At 44.9% G+C, this 26,855-nt stretch overlaps 1 long non-coding RNA gene across 1 annotated transcript in view; it reads left to right on the top strand.

Moving 5' to 3' along the window:
- Positions 1 to 275: 275 nt before the first annotated feature.
- LOC138247249 (uncharacterized) overlaps positions 276 to 26,855 on the top strand; it is a 41,051-nt gene continuing 14,471 nt past the window's right edge. Inside the window, exon 1 of the long non-coding RNA XR_011194386.1 lies at positions 276 to 350. This is a non-coding gene — a long non-coding RNA (uncharacterized lncRNA). The remainder of the gene's footprint in view (positions 351 to 26,855) is intronic.

Below are 26,855 nucleotides of genomic sequence, written 5' to 3'. Positions count from 1 at the left end.
ATCAAAATGGCTTTTTTCCCGGTGGGTCTAAAAGTTTGACCATCAAGCTCCTCTAAATAATTTTCAAAAATGTCTATCCATTCCTCCCACTCAATGTCTGGTGGACGAACATCCTGTAAAAATAAAGGAGGTGTCATTATTGCTGCACTGTCTATGGTAAGGGTTACTCATTAAGCTGAAACAAATTCACCAGAAAAAAACACGTGGTCCTTTCTCTATTACACTGATTGCAGTGTGTTTTGCAGTCCTTCGTTAGTTTCTACACACAAAAAACTTCTGGAAGACACTGTTATGATACTCAGTTGCTCCAGATGGTTTCTATGAGAAGGAACACAGCGTTGCCTTGCTGGGTAAGACGCCATAAAGTGTAATGCGCTGTAACACGCTGCTGTAGTGGGGTGCGCATTACAAAAGTCCACACGATTGCCGTCACACTTCAACAGTTTCTGCACGTGATGCGCGAATGAACGCGCGTGGCGTACAACCTTCAGTAATTTAGGCACGCAAAGTGAAGTGCGTGTTACCAAAGCGAACGCGATTCCTGTTGAACATAAGCCATTTGTGTGCTCGACAGCCAAATGTACGCAAAGAGTGTTCAACCTTATCAGTTTATGCACACGAGGCTGCCACTTTGGGAAGTTACCAATCAGCCTTAGTGCTGAATATATTCAAAGGTCAGCATGCGTATGAAAGGCTACTTGAAGTAGTTAACTCATAAGTCGGCAATATCCGCAGAAAGATGCATGGCAGGGGATACACAAATCAGCTCTAGTGCGGCACCGCAAATAATCAGAGATCCGTATGAAGACAATGCGTAATACGTATGAAAAGCTCACTTGTAGCAGTTGAAATCGAAGTAACCGTCAGCATCAGCAACAAAACGCGTGGTTGCACTGCGCAAGCCGTCGCTCCAGCTGGTGAATCCTCCTCGCCAAATAAAATGTTGTATTCTCTAAAAATACACCAACGCTGAAAAGTTTATTTTGCATCTGACGTTAAATTCCAGAGACAGACGGCTCCGCGCAGCATCCCCTCACCAGCCTGACAGAGTAACTGACTCGGTCAGGGAATTCTCTGCATTGCCGTACATAAAGATTCTAACAATAACATTCTACACTAGCTTCCATCTTACTTTAAAGGTAAAGTAAGACACAACACTTCATGTCTGACTTAGACTTGGAGGTCAATATTAGCAAAACTCATTTTATGGTCTGTGGCAAACCGTTGAGTAAAGTAGGGGCAGTGGCGATTTATGGCCAAATAAATCAGTTGTGTGCATGAGTTACCTTATCTCGGTGTGACTTTTGACAATAGAGTGTTGTGGGAGCACTGTATTTCAAGGCGATGTGCACAGTTTAATGCCGCCATAGGGGCTACTTTTGATTTTGCAACAAGAGTGGGAACTATGCCTATATTACCTCTGCTTGAGGTATACAGGTGCAAATGCCTTCTGGTCCTTTGTATGCGGCCCCAATCTGGGGCTACTCAGGTAGTATGGCTCCCCAGATAGAGGAAAATTGCTTCTGTAGAAGGTTACTGGGTGTTGGGCCAAACACTTCTGGGTATTGTCTACACGAGGAATTGGACATGGAGTCTGTGGGTGACGGCATTAAGATTGCACCCCTCCTGTTATGGATCTCTGTGTGGACTAATGATTGTGCCTCCCAAAGGATTTGTGATTACCTGGATTACGAGTGAGGTGTGGATATTCCTTGGTTAGCTTATATCAAACAGGCTGCCATGCTTCTTGGCCGACCGGAGATCTTTAACGCCCCACAAAGTTTAAAACGCACTGATAAGCATTGGGTGAAGGAGGACATTTTAAAAATGTTGAGAAGTAATAGGGAGGCAGAGAAATTAATGAAAACGGCTGTGAGGGACTTTTTAATGCTGAACTTGCAGGCGGGTCCTGAGTCAAAACTTTTGGGGTTTCAAAATGTTTGGGAAAGGGTGCTTATTACTTGCTTCCTGCAAGGCATAATCAGAAGTAACATGTGTTTCCTGCTCGGCCACTATGATCCTAATCTATACAAATTTGCACATGTGATGGGGCTTCTTCACAGACATTAATTCATTTTACCCTGTTTTGTGACTTTTATGCACCTTTTATATGAAGATTTTTATTTCCGTTACTGAAAAGTAAGGGTTTTGTGCAATATCGCCCAGCTTATCTGTGGCTACGTATGGTTCCTGATGCTTTGGTGTGTGGAGATGTCGGTTCTTTTTTAAAAGGGTCTATATATTGGCGGAATAGTGTCAATTTTTAAACTTGTTTGATATTTATCTTATGATAAGACTGTAGATGATTTTGGATTTTTACCCATTTTTTGTTTTAATTTTATGCTTTGAAATTTGATGCATTTATGTGCTTTAGGGTTGTAGTTTATAGAACCAAATAAAGAAAAATAAAGAAAGATTGATGAAAGAGAAACCTGTTTCATTATAACAGTAAAAATAAAAACAACTTCTTATTTATCTTCATGTGCACATTCAGAACATACTGCGCAGCATGTAGATGGAGTCTGGGACTTCTACTTACATCGCTCCATCTTGTAGCATGACAATTTAAATTTAAGCAGAAAATTGCACTGTCAGGATTTAATCTGCAGCCTCTCTTTCAATTCCTGAACTTTCCCCAAAAGGGTCAAGGGGTAACATTCTTCAAGGCACCACCATTTCCTCTGTCCCCTCTGTCCCCTCATTGCACTTCCTTAATAGCAAATCCCTCCATGCCCACATTCACACTAAGTACCCGGTCGAGACCCAAATCCACTATCACTGAACCTCTCAGAACACTATTCTGTGCCAACTTTGCCTGTGCTATCTTGTACCTCTCCCACAATTTCCTGTTTTTCATCGTTCTGACGGACCTCACTGAGGGACTTTGTTTGCCAACAAATCACATTGTGTTCCTTCTGAGGGCTAATTTATGGGTGCAAAATAAAAACAAAAGTCAAGACCGCTCAAATTCACACCAATCTAATCTTAAATTCCACAGTTACCTGCAAACCTTCATCAGTCTCTCAACGAAAGCATGTACCAATTCTTGTGGTTTCTGCATTGTTCTCAAAATGTTTGGCCACCTCACCTCCTTCTAAGACACCTTTGTTTTCAAATGTGCAGTCACAGCACCATATTTGGGCAAGACCTGGGAAAAACGGGCATGAGGCTCAGGCTCAGGCTCTTTGCCAAGCCAATTTACAACTCCCTTACACTCTATCCACAAATCCTTGGAAAAACACCACCAAGAACATGTTTAGATCCTCCTACAAGACCTTCATCATATTAACATTTCTTAGTGTACTATTTGTCTTGGTTTCATCTCTACTTTGAAACAAAATGTTTGTGCAATGGAGAATGTCAGCTTGAGTCCATGGAAATGTGTGTAAATGCTCCACCCTGTCCCTCTCTCAAAGGGTATTCTTTTGCATCTTCGCTATCAGTACTGCCACCTTTCATACCTTCTGTCTCTACCTTTTTCTTTCTCGCCTTTGACCATTCCTTTTTTGACCACTGCTCTCTGAATTTTTCGAAACCTTCCCACTCTCTGATATTATCCACTAATTCCTTGACAAACATTTTCAAGCTTCACAATTTCATTGTCTTTAAATACTTGTCACTCACAGTCATTCTGAAGTTATTCTGTAACCTTTTCCTTTCAACAAATTAAATCCAACCTCAATGCCTAAAGCCTCCATCTTTGCTTATGCCTCATGCCCATTTCTAGTACCTTCTTTGTTGATACAGACAATTTCACTCTCACTACAGTGTTTCAGAAAATCTATTTCACGATTTCCTTTCAAAATATCCTCACACTCACAAGGCCTGTGGCACATGGCGGCGCAGCAAGTGCCTTGCTGCGCCGCCCTGCGCTACCAGGAAAGGGCAGAAATGTGCCATATATACAAGAGACTGCGCATCCATGTCCTCTCCGTCTGCACTGGTGCACAAATTGCTGCCATGCACCATTGCAGGAACCCTTGCACTATGGTGAAAGGGTGGCAGCATTTTGGGGCTTATCGTTTTTGTGCAGGAATGGGCATCTTCCATATATTGTGCATCATATCTACAAGGTATACATGCATAGACATTTAATATGTATAGACATTTAATAGGGTGAAAATAACTTCTTTTAATTTTTGGTGGATGTCCAACATCTTCCAAACTCTAAATTACCACTTACCTCCACGACAAGTGCAGCATTGTGTGATACCGAAAGATCAGTCAGAAGTCGGCTAGCATTATTGCCACTAAAAGCTGTAAAAAGGGTTGCCATTACAATGCTGGTCTTTAGATCTATAGGGGGAAAAACTGAGGGGCATTACTGGCTTCAAAGTTGTGTAGTGCCTTCTCAGTGAATGCGGCATGAGCATGTGGAATAATCTCAGAGTTGAAATGAAACCTTTCATGCTTAAAAGACGCTGGGTGGCAGAAGAGATTTCAATTAAAAAAACTAAAGAACTGCAGAAATTGTTATGTATGAGATAAAAACCAAAAGACTGTACTGACCATGGCATAACTGCATCAAATTATTTCCTTGTATGCAAAGGTTTTTGCTCTGTATCAGTGTACAGAATATCAGCTTCAGTATCCATATTTTGTTTCTATGAGAAGACGGTAAAGGCAGTTATTACCACTATGCAATACATGGCTGAAGGGAACAGGATAGAAAACAGATGAAGAAATCTTAGACGTTAAGTCCTTATCAAGATTATCGAGGATCTGGTCAGGGAAAATGGACTACATCACTACATCAATAATGTTTTCAACTCATAAATCTTAATAAGTAGATCGAGGTTAAAGTAGGTGCAGAGGTTGCCAAGGAAAAAGAAACAGGCACTATATTTTAAAAACAGCATTTCTTAAATGCTTACAATATAAATTTATTCAAGGTAGGTAGATGTGAAGTTAGGAACAGTAAATCTATATTCAACTATAAACATTTGCCTTCAAAATATTTTGGTTCTAGATGCTTAGACCATGATATTGTTGCAGGACAATATCTCTGCCCTCACTATTCTGACATGCATCCAACAAAATTCCCATGGATTCTGTGTTTCAGATGCCAGATGATGTTGAGGGTGACACCTGTTAGCTGTTTCAGGCATGTGAGCCAACAAAGTGAAAGCCTGTTTAATTTTAGTATTTTGATCTACAAGAGAAAATGTATTTCTTTGATAGGAAGGAATAGGATAGAGAACAGAGTATAAACACATTTAATGAAGTATGTCCAATGAAAATAACATTGTCTATTTTATTTTCACTTTTTGATGTGATATCAGGACACGAGTTCGCAAGAAGAAGAAGAAGAAATTACCATCACATGCTGCCTATGCCTGCATACTATTTTACTCAATTTAGAAGATGAATCTAAGGGCCAGATGTACAAAAATGCAATTTTGCATTTCTTAAATAGCAACTTCATAGAAATCGCTATTTAAGAAATGCAAAATGCTATGTACAGAAATATCAATTTCCTAATAGCGATTCCTACAAAGTGGGAATCCCTATTAGGAAATCAGTATTAAGAAATCTCATTGCATTTTTGTCAATGGGCTGTTTTTGCATTTCCTAAATAGCCATTTCTTGTTAAGAAATGGCTATTTAGGAAATGCAAAACCAGGAATTGCAAAGGGCAAAAGGGCCCCCTTGGCGCCTAAGGGGCATGTGTGTGCTCTATTGCACCTAAAAAAAGCACTTTGGGGATATTTTCTTTTTAATTGCACCTGGTTACCACCGACTTCAAGTTGCAGTTGGGAAATGCTTTGTACATTAGAATAGGAAATCGCAAATAGGGAATCCCTATTTGCGATTCCTTAAGGGCCTTTGTACATAAGAAAAGGCCGTTTTGCATTGCTTAACAGCCCGAACTACTGATTTGGACCATTAAGAAATGCAAAAGGGCTTTGTGCATATGGCCCTAAGTCCTGCAAAGAAGTGTGATGCAGAATAACTAAAGATCATACACCGTAGCTTACAATAATAACAATACATTCAGAATTTATATTTCATTGTGTATTATTTAAATACTTCAGCAAAACAGTGGTTGGTTACTAATGTTTTGCACACAACCAAGAACCCTACTGCAATTTTCACAATACTGTGTGAGCTCTTTTCCCTTTTTTAGTATTCAGACTTAGAGAACTGTGGGTGTTAACAGCAAGAACAACATCATTGCTGATGTTCTCAACTGAAGCCTTTCCACTTACTGTAAAAATGCATATAGATAATATAAAAATGTTAATTGTGCTCTGGAATATCAAGTCTTTTATATATCAAAACAAGCCAGTATCATGCCATAGGTACCAAATAGGACAAGACCTGGTCATACAGACGAAGGTACAATGTATTTTCAGATCCAAGATGCTATCACTACCTCTAATAATTGTGAACGTATAGCACAAGCTGGGTTTTAGCAGAATTAGTAACTGGTAATAGAAAGTATTTTGCACCTGCAAATTTGAATCCCACAGTAAACCAAAAATATTTTGCTTGATAAAGCTTTGTAAACTGTTCTTTATATGGTGCAAGATGAATTCATAATGGAAAGTAGCCTAACTTTACCCGTTTCTCCTGTATAATTAGATTCTTCTTCTAGGCATAATTTGATAAGTATTTATTTATTGCAGATTGGACAAACCAGTTAGAGAGATATGAAGATCAGAGACTTGCATTAGCTAGATCTTTAGTCAAGAACCTTCGATGTATTCAATATTTCAGGAGGAAAATTACCAATATTTTGAGCTCAGAGTCACAAATTATTATCTGGGATGTTCTTAAAGTAGGTATGAGGGGGGAGCATCATTGTTTCTCAGCTGCACTTAATCTGTAGAATTATCCATAGAATTGACCACACAGGCTCTCTACCACCTAGTGACTTGTATGTTGGCATGTATGAGAGATCAACATTTTATGTTTGGGAATTGTACTTAACACAAACAAAAATAGGGTTTGGAACTCTGCTTGATACATATTGTTTTCCAAATCATTTGCTTGCATTCCCAGAATGTTTTAAAACTGAGGTCTGGATTCAAACCTGCATCCCCACTGGCATAGCAGAGTGGCCAGCCTTGCAGATAGAAGGGGTGACAAAGGGGTTTTGCGAGGGCTCAAGCTGCCTTGCCAAACATCAGCAGATCATGATTCAGCAAAAATCATACTTGTGCATGCAGGAATCAGGAGGCGGGAGCCTTGAAATAGGCAGTCTCCCTCCTGAATCAGGAGGGTTGGCATGTATGCAGCCCCCACATGTGAAAACCTGCTTGTGCTTTCCTGAAGCTTAGTGGAAGCCCAACCTAGTGCAGCTACACTGCACTCTGCCAATGGTACACCAGCTGCTCATCTTCTACTGCCTACAGGCAATGACATGGGTGGGGAAGGTGGCTACATCTGCAAACCTGTGAATGTGAAGGAGAGCCCAATCTTGTGGGTGCATCTGGGGGAGGCTCCACCCCCAGGCTAATTTTAGTACACCTTGAGGCTCTCTAGTGCAATAGACTGTTGGTGGGTTCATCTGCCTCGAGGGTAAGTAATTGGAATGTTTAAACACAATGTGCTCAGGCTCAGAGAACCCTCCAGAGTATTGCTGCTCCAGCAGGACCCAGATGATATTCAGCGTCTTGTTTGTTGTGCGAACCAAACAAGGGGGCAAAGCAAGTATTTCTAGGAATTTGGGTGAATATCATTGTGAGAGTACATAATTTTTCTTTTGGATTAATTCAATTAACTTTATTGTTGGTGGAGACCCTCATTAAATAGAACTACAAAAAATCCCCATGAAAGTCAATAAATGTATTATGGACAAAATTTAAATAATCATGCACTTCAAATATTAGGTGCTCCTTGCGCAGATGCGGTGCAAGTGAAATAGTGAAAAAATGAAATGTACACAATAGTCACGGGGACAAATCTATGTCTCCCTGGTCTTTGCTCTTAAAGCGAGAATCATTGGAAGACCTGAGAAGTCTTGAGGGCTCACAGACCTGGAAACAGCTTTGCAAACCCTATGCCAGAATTTCCAATTGGAATTAGTAGCTGCTCGTCCACCCATGGGCTGGTTTCATCCAGTGTTGGAAGGCTTCCACAAATGAGGATCCACTACCCAATGCTTGGTGTTGCAAGCATCCATAGAGAGCACTCCCAAAGTCTTGTTGATGAAACACCATGTGCCCTTTTTTAATACTTGCTTCATTAGTACAGGTCTGAGTTAAGGGACTAAAAGGAAATATTTCACTCTCTCTTGCTCTGAGAAAGACTAAGGGCCTGATTTAGATATTGGTGGATGTGTAACTCCATCGCAACAGTGACGAGTATCCCGTTCGCCAATATCTAAATCCCATTAAGTCCTATGGGATTTAGATATTGGCGGACAGGATATCCGTAATCTTTGTGACGGGTAACCCATCTGCCTATTTCAAAATCAGGCCCTTAGTTGACTGGGTCTCTTTTAGTTACTCTACATGATACTATCAGTCCGTAGTGGCAACTGATTACCTTTTGTTAATAATTTTCATTTTGAATTCTCATATTTAGATTCCTCAGACTATATAAATGATTCTTTCCAAGTTTATTGTCCACACTCTATCTTCAAGGTATTGTTTAGAAATGGGCCAAGTAGTTCATTTTTTAGCTTTGCAATATTGATATTGGAAGATATTCAAGACACACTGTCCACAAGTTAAATTGGGGTGTCCAGTAGTCTATATTACTAATAAACTGCAACTTTTAGCACAACTTTAAATCTTCTATGTTAGGATACCTCTGGAGTGAAGACATTCTTTAATCTGATGTCTGTGGCTGATCATATGCAAACCTAAATATAGAATAGCACTTACAGATTGTCACTGAAATGTTACAATCCATTGAGCCCATTGGAACTAAAAAGCACGTTAGTCCATCTGTGGCACAGGTGTTACTTGAAAGTGTTTCAGAGACCTCTGATGGATATTTATCCATCAAGCTCCATAACAATGCCGCACACCACTATGTTTTAGAAGCATACATTACATGCAATAGCATCTCTTCTAATATGTGAAGTCAATAGCAAGCCTGTTAATTTCAGTGGTTCCTTTCTTATCGCTTATGCTAAAAAACAAATCCTTGCACAAATGTATTTTTCAACAGTGAACATTGTTATTTCATTTGTGACACACTGAAATAACAAGCATTAATCATATTAATCATTTGTCAGAACTTTCGTCCTTGAATTCCCTGCACACTGTTGTCATCAATTTTGCCATTCCAGATGTTGCAGTGATGTTGTCAATTATGTCAAATGACATGTTAGGAATGATGTAATGTGTGAGGACAGCAGCAGTGCATGGCAAGAGTGCGAGTTATGGTTGATTTAGGGCATGAGTTACAGGTACTTGAGATAACTATGACTGGTGAATTTCAATGGTTTTATTTGCTTAAAACAGTATGTTTTAACTGACGTTTCTAACTAATGTCCCTTTAACCTTTAGTGTTTTCAGTGAGTTCCTAAGGTTTTGCAATGTAAATTAAGATATTATTGCAACACCTTACAATAATGTTACTTTAATGTTTTCTTTTTCAGTGAATTGCTAGGATTTTGTAACGTAAAGTAATTTTTTTATCACCATATGTAACACCAACCCAATGCTACGCATGGACATCAGCTGCGTGCAGCGTCTGGTTGGCCATAGAGCCTGAGACTAGCCCCTGGTAGGCTGCCAATCCGACACTGTGCATGGCATTTGGTTGTGTGCAGCGTGGGGTTGGCCGCCCTCCAAGCCCTACAGCCAACTGATTCTGCAGACAGTCAACCTCACACCACAGGCAGGCACTACATCCACCCCCCCCACAGGCAGCCAACCTCAAGCTGTGCATGGCCTTAGGCTCTGCACAGCATGGGGTTGACTGCAGGGCCTGGCACCGAAATCCTGCCGGCATGCACAGCAGACTATGAAGGGTGTAGTTTTAGGTAAGGCAGCCCTACTGACTTTGCCAAAGGGTCAAAACACCAAAATATAAAGTGGGCCTGTTGTCTTTATGAAGGGGTCAGGATATCAACATGAATAAAGCATATGTGTTGTATAATAACATTAGATTTCATTAGTTCACACAGTTTAATTAAAGTGATTGTCATAAAATAATTTAATAAAATGCTATTAAAAAACATTGGAGCAACATATCTTCGAGTCTAAAATTTTTCAAACTACAAGTGCAGCCGTAGCCCAACCACAAGAGGGCTCTACACCCTAGCTGTAGAGGATTGAACTCCAGCTAAGAATGTTTTAAAAGATAAGGTACTCTATCCTAGGGTCATGGATTCGATGACATAGGAGCCTTAAATGTTTTTTAATGTAGCAAAGGGGTTGCTGCACCCCCTACAGCCCCAACAACATTTAAGAAAATGTTTGGTGGTGCCCCTGTGCCATATAGGGGCCAGTCATGTCATCTGTGATGTCATCAATGATATTATTTTAAATGTCATCAGTGATGTCATACGTGATGACAGAGAACATGTCACAAGTGATGTAATATGTAAGGTCATAAGCAGGGCATGGTTGTGGCACAAGTTATAGTTAGCTCTGGTGACCATAACTGGTTAATGTTTGTATTTTCTTTAGTTCAAAACGTTAATGTTGTCACTGACATATTCACCTAACTATAACGTTACTTTAACCTTTGTTTTATATACATATTAAACGAAAATGTATTGAATGCCTCTGTTTTTATGCACTGTTGAGTATTACTAATTAGATACTTGTTATTAGCCTGTGGTGCTGTTTGTTCCTGCTGTGGAAAGTGGAACAGGAAAGGAGGACATTGAAATTATATATTGAATAGAATATTAAATACATATATATACATATATATATATATATATATATATATATAAACTAGTGGTGTCCGTCACTAGGTAATAATAGTTAGGACCATGTTACCCTAGAAAAAGCATTTTTTGACTTGCCTGTATCTTTGGCATTGTTTGACGAATCGTCACAAAGTTCCCCCCAAAAAAGCCCTGATACCTCTTGTTGCACAAGGAAAGTTTTAGGGTGATCCGCCAAGCAGAGGCTGAGAAAAAGGGGGTCAAACAAGTTATTACCCATAGGACGTTTGAACACAATTACAGCCCGAACCACTGGACGGAATTACGGTAAATTTGGCAGAAAGCTAACTTTCGGCACGCAGATTGTGCTTTCACTTATTTAATGTATATCCATTCAGTAGTTTTTGGGAAATTTAAGGAAATCCAAATTTTGCTTTTTCTGCCCACAAAGCCTCTGGGAATAATAATGAGCTTGTGTGGGTAAATGCATGTTCTGATTGGCTTCCAACACTTCAACCAGGTAGTGTCGGCAGCCATCTTGGGACTGAAGCCGAGTCCCCCCCAAAAAAAAAGTATTAAAAAAGAAAGGGGGCAGAGTAGAGACACCCTGACTCCTTAGCTCTGATGTTGGGGGTCCCAGAGGGACTCTGCCAGCGCAAACATTAATGTTTTGTAGCAAATTCACAAATTCATGAATTTGTGGCAAAATAAATTTAAAAAACTTGCAGCCTATGGTAACTGTAAGTCACAACCTCGTCATGCACTACTAATTACCTCTTTCATTACAGCACTCATTACAACTTTAACATTATTAAAAATATAGGTGAAGCATTAGCAGTCAAATTAAAAAAAATAATAATAAACTGTGCTTGGGGGGGAGTGTGGATTATAGTTACCTTAGGGCACGAGTTATAGTTACTTGAAAAAACTCTAACTGCTGAATTTCTCCGATTTTATATACATAATGATACATATGTATATTCATTACCTCCCTTTACTTCTTCTCAACCCTAAACCCTAAACGACCTTTCCCTTTTACCTCTCTTTACCCCTTAACACTAAAATTCACTCTCTCCTCCCTTTACCTCTGCCTGTCATTAAACCCTAAAATCACCCTCATCTTCCCTTACCTATACGCAGCCCTAAACCCTAATATCATCTTTAGTTCCACAGCCTCTACCAACTCCTTCACCTTAAAATGAACATAAACGCTGCAGAGTAATGGCAATGCTGAGTAACACTTGTATAGTGGACTGCTTGCCAGGAACGCGAATAACCTGAATTGCAAAATATAAATATAAAAAAATCTGAAAATATTGTATTATTTGTATTTGTAATTTGTAATTTGATCTAGGTACATTTGTTGAATGCTAGACATTTTATGAATTAATACATATGAGGCAAATGACAACAACTGTATGTGGGAATTGTAGTTGTTAGAAAAGAGGTATCTGGTTGGCAGTCAGTTTGCACTCTGTCCAATCGGAGACTCTCACTCTAGTAAGGGTAAGGGAGATACACGGCTCAGATAACCTCTGCTCACCCCCTTGGTAGCTTAAAAGGACTCAACACCAGCTTAGAAAAATCCATCATAGACAAGAAAAGTTATGACTTTTTAAATATTAAACTTGAATATAGTGCTTAGAAACACACATGCTTCAAGTGGGTGTTATCACGGCATTGTGGCGGAGTAATTCCTAACAATCTGATGCCAATGGCGCTGGTAAAGGAGTCGCAGGGACCCCCAGGTACAATAACTTTGGAAACAAGCAAGTGCATGGATTCAGGGAGGTGAAGCATTGCTGGATCCGGTGCGGCGTTGGTTCCTTTCTGTGGAGCAGGGGAGGTGATACAGCATCGGTGCAAAGCCTCGGTTCCTTACGCTCCGGCAGAATGGATGTCTAGCAGGTCAAGACACGGTGGGGTGACCACATAGGGTTGTGGTCATGCCACTGGGCTGCAGGGACTCTGGCAGAGTTGGATGTCACGGACGTCGGTGACAGGGCACTTGGACTCACAAAGCCACAGGATGTCAATGGGGCTGCAGCGGCATCAGGCCGGCGATGTCAGCGGGGTCATCGCACTCTAGTGGGGACCACGGCTTTGGTTGCAGGCGATGTCCCAGGCTCAAGCAGCTGCATCGGTCCGGGCATCGTCCGAAGTCAGGGCACTGGTATTTCTTATTTTTCAACCAGCTTTCACTCCCAGGGGCCCAGAGACTGGAGTAGAAGCCACATGGCGAGCTACGATCCAAAGCAAGTAGACCCAGAGGCAGGTAGGTGAAGTCTTTGCTATCCCTGAGACTTCTTAACAGGAGGCAAGCTCAGTCCAAGCCCTTCGAGATACTTCACAAGCAGGATTGCAGAAAGCAGAGTCCAGTCCTTTCCCTCTTAGACAGGAGCAGCAGCAGGCTAGCAAAGCAACAGGAAGAGTAGCAGGTCCTCCTCAGGCATCAAGCCCTTCTCCTTGGCACAGGTTCCTCTTGGTCAAGCAGGGATCTAAAAATCTGGGGTTTTGGGTCCACTACTTTTACCCATTTTTGCCTTTGAAGTAGGCAAATTTCAAAGTTGTTTACAAGATCCTGCCTTGCCCAGGCCTGGCCTCAGACACACACCGGAGGGTTAGTGACTGCACTGTGTGAGGACAGGCACAGACTTTGCAGGTGCAGGTGTCAGCTCCTCTCTTCCCACTCTAGCCCAGGAGACTCATCAGGATATGCAGGACACTTCCCAGTTCTCTTTGTGTCACTGTCTAGTGGTAATTCACAAACAGCCCAACTGTCAGTCTGACGCAGACGTGGATTACACAAGCAGGCAGAGGCATTGTATGGTTAGGCGAGAAAATGTCCACTTTGCAAAAGTGGCATTTTCAAACAGACAATCTAAAAAACAACTTTGCCAAAATATGTAATTTTAAATTGTGAGGTCAGAGACCCCAAACTCCAAATCTCAATCTGCTCCCATTGGGAAACTGCACTTAAAAGATATTTGAAGGCAATCCCCATGTTAACTTATGAGAGAGACGGGCATAGCAGTACATATGGCAGTATTTCACTATCAGGGCATGTAAAACACACCAGTACATGTCCTACCTTTTAAATACAATGCACCATGCCCAATGGGCTGCCTAGGGCCTAACTTAGGGGTGACTCACACGCAGTAAAAGGGAAGGTTTGGGCCTGGCAAGTGGATACCTTTGCAAGGTCGAATTGTCAGTGCAAGACTGCATAAACAGGCACTGTATGGTCTGAGACATGTCTACGGGGATACTCATGTGGGTGGCACAATCAGTGCTGCAGGCCCACTAGTAGCATTTGATTTACAGGCCCTGGGCACCACTAGTGCACTTTACTAGGTACTTACTAGTAAATCAAATATACCAATCAAGGAAAACCAATCACCAATACAATTTAAACAGAGTGCACTTGCATTTTTGCACTGGATTAGCAGTGGTAAAGTGCCCAGAGTATCTAAACTGGCCCAAAATTATTACAGCACAGGGTCCAAAAACCAGAGATCAGAAGCAGAAAGTACAGGGAAATCACGTCAAGAGCTGTCAGGTCTAACAGTAGTATATAGTTCCATTGTCAACCACGTCCAAAGACGTCACCCATGTGATACGTGCATCAACTTTCAAGTGATAGTCTCTTTCATGTTTTTGTATGGTTTGTGCCCTCAGCACTTTATAAACAAAATTACTTATTCACTATTACCATACCAGTCATCAAGGTATTTTCAGAAACGCTTTGGGACTATATATTTTCTTCAATGCCTCTGTAGTATATATATATATATATATATATATATAGATATAGATATATAACAGAGCCCCTTTCAGAGAGCCATTGGGCACTCAGGTTACTGGGTTCAACCATTGTCGTTGAGGCATTTTACTCCTGATGTCCCAGGGCACTACCTACTATAGATCCTGAGTGACTGGGCCAAGTACCCCTTCTCTACTTTACTGTCAGTGGTAGCTGTGGACGATCAGTCAAAGGCCTCCTGGAGGGGAGAAGAGGAGATTAGATATACGACAGTGAGCTCGACTCATAAATCAAAGTGCACACACTACTGTAAATAAATCAATGTCCAATCAAATACTTGCTTTAATGAGAAAAATGACTATTGTATTTCTATCACTACCGCTGCACATTCAAAGGAATAACATTTGTAAGCAATAACACCATCCACTGATGTCAGGGACTAGTGTTTGCAGGCAGATCCCTGTCCCACCCTCTTCCTTATAACGTGGTTGGGGTTAATCCCCATTCACTGGTGGCCACATCCAGGGAATGCTCAGTAGTAGGCCATACTCAAGAGTTCTCCTATGATTCTTCAAGAATTAGTCAAAAGTGTCTACAGGGCTGCAGCACCATCAGCAGCAAGTCCTCCGGGCCTCTAGGCCTAATTCATGTTTTGCTTGGCCTTGCAGCATGGAAATGTTCAGCATTGCAGCGAGTGTCCTGAGTGCAGGAGCTCACTTTTTCTGATCCTGTTTGGAGATAACAGGCTGAACGGGGTATACACAGCAGCACACAGTAGGTCAGGTTCTCTCTCTCTCCTGAGCAGCACTGCCAAGCTTTTTACAGTGATCAAAGGTGCTTCAACCTGTGAATACATAGTAACACAATCTTCCCCTCATGGGACTGAGGGCACTTGATCCCCCGCTCCAAACTGGAGCCAAGCGAGAACGTGATATCTTCTGCAGCATCCTTCATTGTCCTTGGGTGCTCACGCATGGGCAGAACTTGGTGTGCGAGCTGCCTCAATATTCCCTCTGGCAATAGCCTAAACATACAGGCAGTGTTGGTACCAGCAGTCCCTCCTGGCATACAGGGTTGCTGCTTTACTTTACAGTCCAAGAGCAGACTCCTCCGGTGATTGCACCTGCCACGGCAGCCCCCCCCTGGAATATATGGTTGCCCCTAAGGTGGATAGGAGTCTCATACGGGGTCACTACAACGAGTGGGACAGGCTTGGCACTTCCTACACTTTGTGTTCCAACAAGACCACAATCCTTGAGTCCTATATCATAGCACACATGTATGATCCCTGTTTGCCTATGCCTACAAAAGTCATCATTATGGATTCAGACAACAGTACAGTTGGGCACTCAGAGCAGGGGTGCACATCTTTTACCATGCAGAGGACTTTTACATCCCATAAGCCAAGCCTTATTAGGCTCGGGTATCCCAAACCCTGGTGCCAAACATAGAAATACAAGGGGGGGCTCTGTGGCATCCCTCCCGACCCTTCATAGGCCCAAGGGACCTGATCCCCCAGTGGCTGTTTTTTTGTTTAAATGGTGAGGAGGGCTGCAACCCCTTCTCCTAGCCTTATCAGGCTCCAGGGACATCATCCCCTTGGACCAAAGCTAATTAAAAAGGGGAGTGAGTGTGCTCTTCCCACAAACCGTTCCAGGGGCTAAATTTCATTAAAAAGCAAAGGGTGGCATGTGACCACTCCCTGAGCCTAATTAGGCTCTGGGTACACCATGCCCATTGTCATGCATTACTTTAAAGGAGATGGGCAGCAGGAGCCCCCTCCCTAAGCCTTATTAGCCCACTGCGACCCCATCTTTGGGGCCTAATTTAATAAAAAAGGGGAGGGGTATGCTGCTCCTCTCTCTAAGCCTTACTAGCCCCAGGGACCCCATCCACCGCGGCTGAGAAATTATTAAGAAAAGGAGCGCACTGCCATCCAATTCCTGAGGCAATTAGGACTTGGGAACCACATCCCATGCCAAAATTGTAATAAAAGGCAAGGGGGCCATGCAACCCCCTCCCCAAGCCTTTATAAGCCCTTGGGGACCCATTACCCTGTGGCCATGCCTTATTAAACAGGGGAGGGGGCCACACGGCCCCCTCCCGTAGCCTTATTAGGCCCTGGGGATGCCGCCCTGATGAGTTAAATATAATGAAAAGAGTCCCTCCTTCACAAGCCAATTTTGGCCCCGAGGTCCCCAGCCTCAGAGTTTGCATTTTTGAATAGGTTGGCCCCTCAGCCTCAGCCAGCTCGCTGCATGGGCTGAAGCAATATGGTGGTCTGTTTCCCTGCCCATATCAGTGCAGGCAGGAAAACAGATCAAAAGACTTTGGGGGTGATTCTTACCTTGGCGGGCGGCGGAGGCCGCCCGCCAAAGTACCCCCGCCAGAACACCGCACCGCGGTCGTCAGACCGCTGCGGTGATTCTGGGTTTTCCACTGGGCTGGCGGGCGACCGCCAAAAGGCCGCCCGCCAGCCCAGTGGAAAACAACCTTCCCACGAGGACACCGGCTCTGAATGGAGCCGGCGGAGTGGGAAGGTGTGACGGGTGCAGTTGCACCCGTCGCGAATTTCACTGTCTGCAATGCAGACAGTGAAATTCAAAGTGGGGCCCTCTTACGGGGGCCCCTGCAGTGCCCATGCCATTGGCATGGGCACTGCAGGGGCCCCCAGGGGCCCCACGACACCCCATACCGCCATCCTGTTCCTGGCGGCAGAGCCGCCAGGAACAGGTTGGCGGTATGGGGTGTCAGAATCCCCAAGGCGGCGCAGCGAGCTGCGCCGCCATGGAGGATTCTTTTGGGCAGCGGAAAACCGGCGGGAGACCGCCGGTTTTCCACTTCTGACAGCGGCCAAACCGCCGCGGTCAGAATGCCCTGCGGGGCACCGCCAGCCTGTTGGCGGTGCTCCCGCCAACCCTGGCCCCGGCGGTCCATGACCGCCGGGGTCAGAATGACTCCCCTTGTGTTTCTCCCGTTTAGCTGTTGATGAGAAAATGTTCCCGCCAGATGGGAGCAAACACGTTTCCCTGCTAGCGTCTGTGCTGGCAAAGAAACGACTCTGTCCCTGCGGTGGGCTCCCCAGGACACAGCAAGTGAGCCGGCCCTGGGGAACAGGGTCACCGGGGCCATTAAAGACTCAGGGATCAAAGCAAAGTGGCGTCCCTGTGAGACGGCCCTGAACAGCCCTTCTCCTCCGCACCAGAGGCAGGCATTTGGGAATACCAACTTATGGAGTGCTGAAGCTCCCTGCTTGCACTTGGTCGCCTCTGGAGTTGTGCCCCAGAACCGCATACCTTCTTCTTCGCTTGCTGTGGAGACACGCAGGCACGGGCTTCTCGCTGCAACAGCAAGGCTGCAGCTTTGGTTCTTAGGCATGCTGCAACTACCGCCGGGGCAAACCAACCAGTAAGACAGCCTGCCTGCCATATGGCACCAAAATCTTTGGGCACCTTGAAATATAAAGCTGACACAATCCCAACAGTGACAGGAGAGGCTGGCTCCGCAGCAGCCTTAGCGGTGGTGTGGCAAACTCACCAGAAGCTCCTGGCGGGGAGTCTGGGGGATCCTGAGGATGGAGAGGATAGACAGAGGGGAGAAGACTGATGTAACAAGCCTCCACCTACCTGTGCCATCAATATTGGCGTACCTCAGTAAACCTTTTGGGGAACAAAGACTGGCTGCACATGATCAAGAAGAGCAGTCTCAGTCTTCGGTACTGGCTGGTACTGTGCTCAAGGGAATGGTAGGAGCTTCTGAGGTTGTAGGGCAAGTGCTGCCTCACAGAGAAAACCTACGAGGAAGAGAGGGCACAGAAGACATAAATGTACAGTCACAACTAGCAGGCATCTGGCACGTTATCTGCACTCAGCCCTCACAGTTTAACTGGTAGTGAGCATCCTGTTCCCAAGATAACTGACCAACAGGTTAGTGCAAACCTTTCAGGACTGAATGAGGGGGCTGCAGAGGGGGTTACAGTTGCCTCACCCTTTTGATAAGAAAAAAGAGAGAATCAATGTGGTGAGCTCCTGGGACAATTTGGCTCCTATTGACTATTGGACAGCCGGTAGGGTAAAGGGGGAGAGGGTCAGCCGCAAGAAAGAGGTGGATTTAAAGAAAAAGGGCTCAGACCACAAGGTTGCAGAGCACTTTTTCTCCCTGTCAGATATGTCTGAATGATAGGGCGAAGACAGGGGCTCCTCTTATGAGGAGTCTAATGACAGCTCACTGAGTAGTATAAGTGAAAGCCCTATCTGTAGTAATGAGTTAACAGCCAGAAGGGCCTCTGCCAAAAACGGAAGGAAAAGAGCCCCTGGAAGTGATCTGCTTTGAGACTATTCAATATCAGAGCACAGGGGGCAGTATCTCAAAGAGGAAGCTGTAGGTTGGCAAAAAAAGTGGCAAACTTGTTCGGAGACTTCAGAGAGATTGACCACGTTGGAAGACATGGCAATGATAATAGAAATGGATGTTGTGGCTTTCAAGGGACAAGCAGAGGCCCAGGCTCAGCTCAGGGGCATCCAGTGGGAGCTGGAAGAATTTGGGAATCAGAAATACATTAACAATCTTAGGCCCATATTTATACTTTTTGATGCAAATCAGCGCTTGGGCAGATTTGCGTCAAAAAGTTTACCGCTGGCTAACGCAATTCCAACGTGCTAGCTGGGTGCCTTATTTATGGAATGACGTTAGCCGGCGCTGCGGCCTGGTTTGCATAAAAAAAAATTATGGTATCCGGGCAGCAGAGGTGAAGGGAAGACTGGGGGTTGTTCGCCAAAAAATGGTGCAAGTGAGGTTAGAGTCAAAAATATTGGCTCTAACCTCACTTGAGCCACTTTTTGATGCACAACACCATTGGAAATGACTCCTGTCTTAGCAAAGTCCCCCTGCCCAATGGCCATGCCCAGGGGACTTCTGTCCCCTGGGCATGGTGTTTGGGCACAGTGGCATGTAAGGGGGCCCAAGATAGGCCCCCCTAAGTCACCAAAAAAAAAAAATGTATACTTACCTGCATTTACCTGCACTCACCATGGATGGGTCCCCCCATCCATGGGTGGGCGAGGGTAGCAGGGGGTGTCCCTGGGTGCAGGGAGGGGCACCTGTGGACTGCTTCCTTGGTCTCTGATCATGGAAATGAGCCCACACGTCCCTTAACGCCTGCCCTGACCCAGGCGTTAAAAACGGCGCAAATCCGGGTGGGCGCCACTTTTTAAGGCCGGCTCCTCCTGTGCGTCATTTTGACGCCAGAGTATAAATAAGGCACACATGCCTTAGAGTCATTTTTTGCACAGGAATGCCTACCTTGCACGTCATTAGCGCAAGGTAGGTTTTCACATACAAAAAATTACTCAAACTCTATAACTTTGGCGCTAGATGGATCTAGCGTCAAAGTATAAATATGGAGTTAAGTTTGCGTCGAATTTGCGTAAAAAAATGATGCAAATCCGGCACAAACAGAGTATAAATATGGGCCTTAGAGCGCTAGAGGCTGAAGAAAGCCTGGAGGCGAATGATATGAGGAAGTTCATAAATAACCTATTTCAGAAGGCCTTCCTTGAACTTGAGGGTTGGAACTGGGATCATGAAATTCAAAGAGCACCTAGTTTCTCACTAATAAGGATGCAACCTAACCATGGAATTGAGAAACCTAGAGCTATTCTGGTCTTCTTTGGACACCTTCTTCAAAGGCATGCGGTGTTCTAGAAGGCCTGTCCAGTCTCCAAGTGCTGCATGGATGGCTGCTCCTTCTTTGTGAGACCTGACTTTTGTCACATGATGGTTGAGAGACGATGGAGACTTATTAGGTCTTGGCGGAGGGAATGACGTATATCCTGTCCACCTTATGATCTCGATAGGATACCATGAGATTGTAATAGGTGGACGGATACCCGTCACATATGTGACAGAGTATTCCCCTCCACCAAGACCTAAATCAGGCCCTTAGACAGCTGATCAAGCTGTTTCAAGATAAGGGGTACAAGCTTACCTGATAAACCTGGACAGATTAAAGATCATTAGAAACAATAAAACTTACATGTTTGACTCTGAAATCAACGCCAAAGAATTTCTGGGGAATATCATTTAAAAGGCTGTCGCAAGAATTAGGCCTGAGATGATCTGTTACATTGTTGTGGGCTCCAGGAAACATCAACTTTGATTGATGATTTACAATTATGGTTGTTTCTTGATGATAATGGACCTCGAAGATTGATCAGGAGTATTGGATCCAAGAAGGAGGAAAGAGGGGAAAGTTTGTCTGTTCAATCCACTCCTTTTTGCTTCTAGTTCCTGTCTTTTTTTTACTTACCTTTGTTACTCTCTTTCTTTTCCTTTCTCATGCTATACAGCTATTTGAAAATATGTCATCAAATATTTTGTAGGTGTATTATTGACTCTTGCTATGGAGGAGGTGCACAAGCCATCAACAGATCATTCTGGGTCTGAAAGCTTCACAATGGTGAGTAGGGTGTCAGGCAGCTCGGCCGGAGCTACCTTCAATACATGAATTGACCCTAGGGGGGAGGCTAACAGGTGTTTCTCCAGAAACATCGAGTACAGCTACTACAAGAAAGTCAAATTTAAGACTATTAGTGCAGCTTTTAAAATATGGCAATCACTTAAAGATAAAACTGGAATCACTAAATATAATAAATATACCCCATTATGGAGATCATCCATTTTCCCATCTATACTCCAGGACAAAGCCTGTCAGGCCTGGGAGCATGCAGAGATTGTAAGAACGGGCGATCTTTTAACCATGGTCAGCTCTATTCATTTATTGACCTCCAGCTAAAATTTGGCCTGGCTCTGCAAAAATTCTTTAAATACCTGCTGGTCAGTGACTTTGTACTAAGGTGATCAACATTTGGTGGCCAAAATCTCACTCCTGGAGCTTATAAAAGGTACTAAGGCATCTAGGATCGAGGAATACATACAATTTTGATTGTTTCAGGAGCAGATGATTTACATTTCAAAACAGAAATATGGGATACTAGGCTTATATAGAGCTGCAGAAGTCACTTGAGGTAAGCTCAAAATTCCTGTTCACTGCAGGTCTGAACAGACAACATTATATGACTGTATTTAACTTGTACTATACCCCAGACAAGATGTTCAGTTAGATAAAAAGACCTGACAACAAGTGCCTCCACTGTGTGAAAGGACCTGTTGATATGGCACATATGTTTTGTTCATGTACAAGGCTACAGGTGCTAAGAGATGAAATCTCAGCCCTGAGACCCCATCTCCTGGGGCCCGCCCTCACTATATACCCCCCTCCATGGGCCTATTTCGGTCCCAGGGACCCCATCGCCCTGGGCCCACCCTTCAGTAAATCAAGGAGGGGGTCCGGACAGCCCCCTCCCCTGGCCAATTTCAGCCCCGGGCACCCCATCCCTTGGGGTCCCATCCTAGTTCCTGGGTGCTCTCCAGAGCTCCCACCATTCACAGTTTTTTGTAAAAGTATTACAGTGATATTATCAGTGATGTTATCAAAGCTGTCATGAGTTCTGTAATTTGTGGAGTAATTAGCAGTGCATGGTGAGGGTGCGAGTTATAGTTCTCTTAGGGCACAAGTTCTAGCTTCTTGAGATAACTCTATCTATAACAGGTGAATTTCTATGGTTTTGTATGTGAGCCTACCTATAACGCCCCTTTGGCTTTGCTTTTTCAGTGAATTTCTATGTTTTTTTAAATTCTATTTCCTAATTATAATGTCCCTGTCCCCTTTGGATTTTCATTGAATTTCCATGGTTTTTTTTAATGGTGTGTGTGCGGCGGCCTGTATCCAGGCCCTGAAGCCAACCACCTATAAGCACCCAAACTTGCACCATACACTTTCTTCACCTGTGCAAAGAAGGGGTTGCTCGCAAGACCTGGCCTGCAGCGGGACCCTACAGCCAACCCTCTTACCCACCAACCCTACACTGCAAACAGCCCTTTGACCGTGCGCAGCCGGAATTGGCTGCATCTGTCTCTCTGGGTGTGAGAATAGGTGTGAGAGGGTGTATCTGGGAATGAGAGTGGCTGTGAGGGTCTCTGTCTGGGTGTGAGAGTGTGTGCATCAGTGTCTTAGTGGGTGTGTCCTTGTGTGCGCAGATCTGTGAGTGGGTGCATGAGGGTGTCAGTGAGTCTGTGAGTGGGTATGTGAGAGTCTGAGTGGGTCTTTGAGTGGGTGCATGAGGGTCTGAATAGGGTTGTGAGTGGGTGCATGAGGGTCTGAGTGGAGTTGTGAGTGGGTGCATGAGGGTCTGAGTGGGGCTGTGAGTGAGTGCACAAGGGTCTGAGTGTGTCTGTGAGTGGGTGCATGAGTGTCTGAGTGGGTCTGTGAGTGGGTGCGTAAGGGTCTGAGTAGGTGTGTGAGAGGGAGAAAGTGAATGAAAGAGAGAAAGAGTGAGAGGGAGAGCGATAGAGAGTTTTTAGGCTTTGATTAATGATATACTTAGAATGAGATATTTCTGGATAAATTGAAAAGAATAATGTATTTGCCAATAACAAAATGTGAGATCACCTTTCAGTATGAACCTTAAACTTTTGAACCTTTAAAGGCAATAAAAGGAGGGGAATGATCACAGACAAACCTGGATTAGAGCCCTCAACTGTCAGTGTGAGGGTCTGAGAACTTAACCATTTGGCCATAGGTGACTCCTTATTGTGCTTTGTCTTCAAAGGGAAAGGAACATGAATGTCCCATTACTAAGAAGTTTTAACAATCTATACTCTTGTAAATAAACTGAACCACTGCCTTGTGATACTAGGCTTTGAACCATCAACCTACTGAGTGACAGTCCAAGAAGCCGGTCCCACCATGCAAAAGCAAACATCGGTGTCCCGGGGTGGGCACCCTGGGGCATAGCAGGAACCATCCGTGGGGGTGGTGGTCCCCAGGGCCGTTATTGGCTCCTTGAGGTGTTTCGCGTGCCCCCTCACCCCCCATTGTTGCACAGCCCCGGGGAGGTGCCAGTCCCCACGGCTTGGGTGTAGAAAAGGGACCTTCTTCATTCTTTTTATTATAGCCCCGGGGAGGTGGTGGTCCCCGGGGCTGTGGGGGGGGGGTCCCGCAACTCACCCTCATAATATTTATGTAAAGCCCTAGGGAGGTGGTGGTCCCCAGGGATGTGTGGGGGCAGCACTGTCCCCCGTATTCAGTGTAAAAAGTGCCCTGGGGATGTGGTGGTCCCTGGGGCTGTAGGGTAGCCACGTGGCCCCCTGCATTCAATTTGCAAAAGTGTTCCATGAGGTGCAGGGGAGGCATGCAGCTCCCCCACATTCTATAAGCAAAAGTTCCCCAGGGAGGTGGCAGTCTCGGGGCTGCAGGGGGTCCACGTTACCCCCCCCCGTATTCAGTGTAAGACGTGCCCCAGGGAGGTGGTCGTCCCCAGGGCTGTGGGGGAGGCTGTCGGGCCTCCCCCACACCAACAATAAAAATCAGTGGATTGTTTTGAGGTTTTTGTCTTTAAAAAATGCTTTTTAGCCCTGGCGGGGTACCTCAGGTACCGCAGCAACAGAGCTAAGGGGTCAGGGTGACTCTTCCCTGGCCCCATTTCTCATTTTTTTAAACATTTTCAGGGGACTCCGCTACAAGCTGCCAACACTTCCTTGTTGAAGTGTTTGCAGCCAATCAGATATCAGCATGAGGACAGTTGGATCCGCGGATGATCCGTGTCCCTAGATATCTATATTTTTTGGCCCTAAATTACTCCATGGATGGATTTGCACCAAACCACAAAGAGAAAGAGAGAGAGAGAGAGCGAGAGATAGATAGATAGATAGATAGATAGATAGATAGATAGATAGATAGATAGACACAGCTACATCCCAAAATGTGTTTACACCCCAAATTTGGCAAATAGTCAGATCTTGGTCCAGATTTGCTTTTTGTAATCTTGGGTAAATCCTCTCAGTAGTTTTTGAGCAATTAAGGCTCAAAACAATTATATATCTGATAGTGACTTCTAGTTGCATATCCCTTTCTTTGAAATTCCCCCAGGTGTCAGCTTGATTCAGAGAATTTTCGGAGCAGTACCCCTGCGCTACGTTAAGTGGTGCCGATCGGCTCCGCATCCGTCGTCAGCATCGTCCACACTGGAAATGATGTTGCAGGGCCTATATAGGCATCACCCCAGCTCGCTGACATAAGTTCTTTTCTTTCCACATCAGCTAATACTGATCCAAAGACAGCTACCCCACAGTCACTTTTTGATTGGTCTTTTTTTTTACTTTTGAATTTTCTACTCCTGGTGAGTCAAGGATGTCATTAAAGAAGGCTGGGTTTCAGCCCTGCAGGTCGTTTCATCAGGCGACGTAGGTAACGGATCAGCATCTCGTGTGTGTTTGGTGTCTGGAGCATTATCATGACCCAAACTTGTGCTTCGAGTGCCGGGCCATACATCCAAAGGCTTTGAGGGAGCAGTCCTTGAAGCTGATGGCAGCCCAACAGTCAACTCCATGCAGGTCGATGTTCCATAAAGAGGAGTGTTCCAGGAGCAGTCGCAGGGTCCTCCATATTCGTGGTCCCACTCCAAGTTCTCGGGATGATCGGGTAAGTTGAAGTACAAGAAGAAAAGCCAGCATTCTTCAACTTCTCCTTGTCTGTCAGCTGAAGAGAAAAGGGAGCATCTGTGCTTCATGCCTAATTCTGAGGAACTTGCGCCCGGCCTGACTCGGCGCCTCCCCGCGTTTCCAGGAGCCCAAGCCTTGCCCAACTTACAGATTCTTATGGGGCTATGTACCTCATTTTTTGGCACCCTGACTCCGCTGGAGCACCTTCAGGCCCTGTGGAGTCAGAAGGGGCACCTTTGGGTTCTGCACCAGCAGCTTCAGCCTCAGCTGTGAGGGGTGTCTATGGATCCAGTCCTGGATTCGGACTGGCATCAATTATACCACCTCAAACTTCCCCACAGATGGTCTCAATGCCAGCTCTCTCTGTGCCATCCCCATTCTGATTGCCGATACAGGGCTGGCTAGGTGTCTTACGATGCCGGCAGGAGCCTTGCATCCTATGTCAGATCCAGAGCCCATTTCTTACAGGCTTGGTTATGGTGAGCAATGGGAGGAGCCGCTGGACCCTTTAGAATACCAGTTCCAAGACCCTATGGACTGGCGTACAGACTTGGGTGAGGCCAGCGGATACTTTTCCAGATACTGGCATGCTTTCTCCCCCTATCATGGCTATGGAGGAGGGAGCTTCCTATTCCATGGTATCAAGAAGAGCAGCTAAGGTCTTGGACTAAAGGTTGCCTTCAGTGAGAGTCAGGACTAACCTCCTGATACTAATGTTTTAGCCTGGAGCTTCCACGTCAGAACCCATGCTCCCCTTTAATGAAGCACTCACAAATGTCCTACTGGGTACCTGGTCCAAATGCAGCAATGGGGCTCCTGAGAACAGGACAATTGCCCGCTGCCATCGAGCTGCTATGGTGGACCTGAGCCTTCTGCCATAACACCCCAACCCTGAGAGCTTGGTAATCCAAGCCTCCAATCCCCAGGGCACGTTCCCACCCCACCCAAAATCCAAAAGGTTGGATACACTTGGGAAGAAGATTTTTTCTTCCTCCAGCCTAGCAATGCGTTCTGTGAACACTGCATGCCTTTTGAGCCATTATTCCAACACGCTGTGGGATACGCTTGGTGCCACAAGTCCTAGAGGAGGCCCGGGCTCTACTCTCTCAGATAGTTGCTGATGGGAGGGCCGCAGCAAAGTTTACTATCCATTGTGGACTGGACACAACAGACTCACTAGGCAGAGTGGTTTTGTGGACAGTGCCCCTAAGACACCCACCCCTGAGAGCTTGGTAATCTACGCCTCTACTCCCTAGAGCACGTTCCCTACCACACTCCCGGATAGGGAATCTAAATGGTTGGATACACTTGGGATGAAGATTTTTTCTTCCTCCAGCCTAGCATTGAGTTTTGTGAACTACGCATTCCTTTTGGGCCATTATTCCCACATGCAGTGGGATACGGTCGCGCAAGTGCTGCCACAGGTCCTGGAGGAGACCCGGGCTCTACTCTTTCAAGTGGTTGCCAATGGGAGTGATGCAGCAAAGTTCACTATCTGTTGCGGACTGGACGTGACAAACTCACTGGACAGAGCGGTTTTATCGACAGTGCCCCTAAGGCACCACTACTAGTTGAGGATGACTGGCTTTTCGGGGGATGTCCAGGCTACATTGATGGACATGCTCCTTGATTGCACCTGTCTATTTGCAAACAAGGCAGACTCGGTGCTCGATCGCTTCAAGGATTCTTGCGCTACGGCCAGGTCCGAGGGCCTTGCGGTGCCCCCTCATCACC

The sequence above is a fragment of the Pleurodeles waltl genome, chromosome 7 (assembly GCF_031143425.1).
Source record: "Pleurodeles waltl isolate 20211129_DDA chromosome 7, aPleWal1.hap1.20221129, whole genome shotgun sequence".
Taxonomy (NCBI): Eukaryota; Metazoa; Chordata; class Amphibia; order Caudata; family Salamandridae; genus Pleurodeles; species Pleurodeles waltl.
This window is presented reverse-complemented; position numbering and strand designations above follow the sequence as displayed.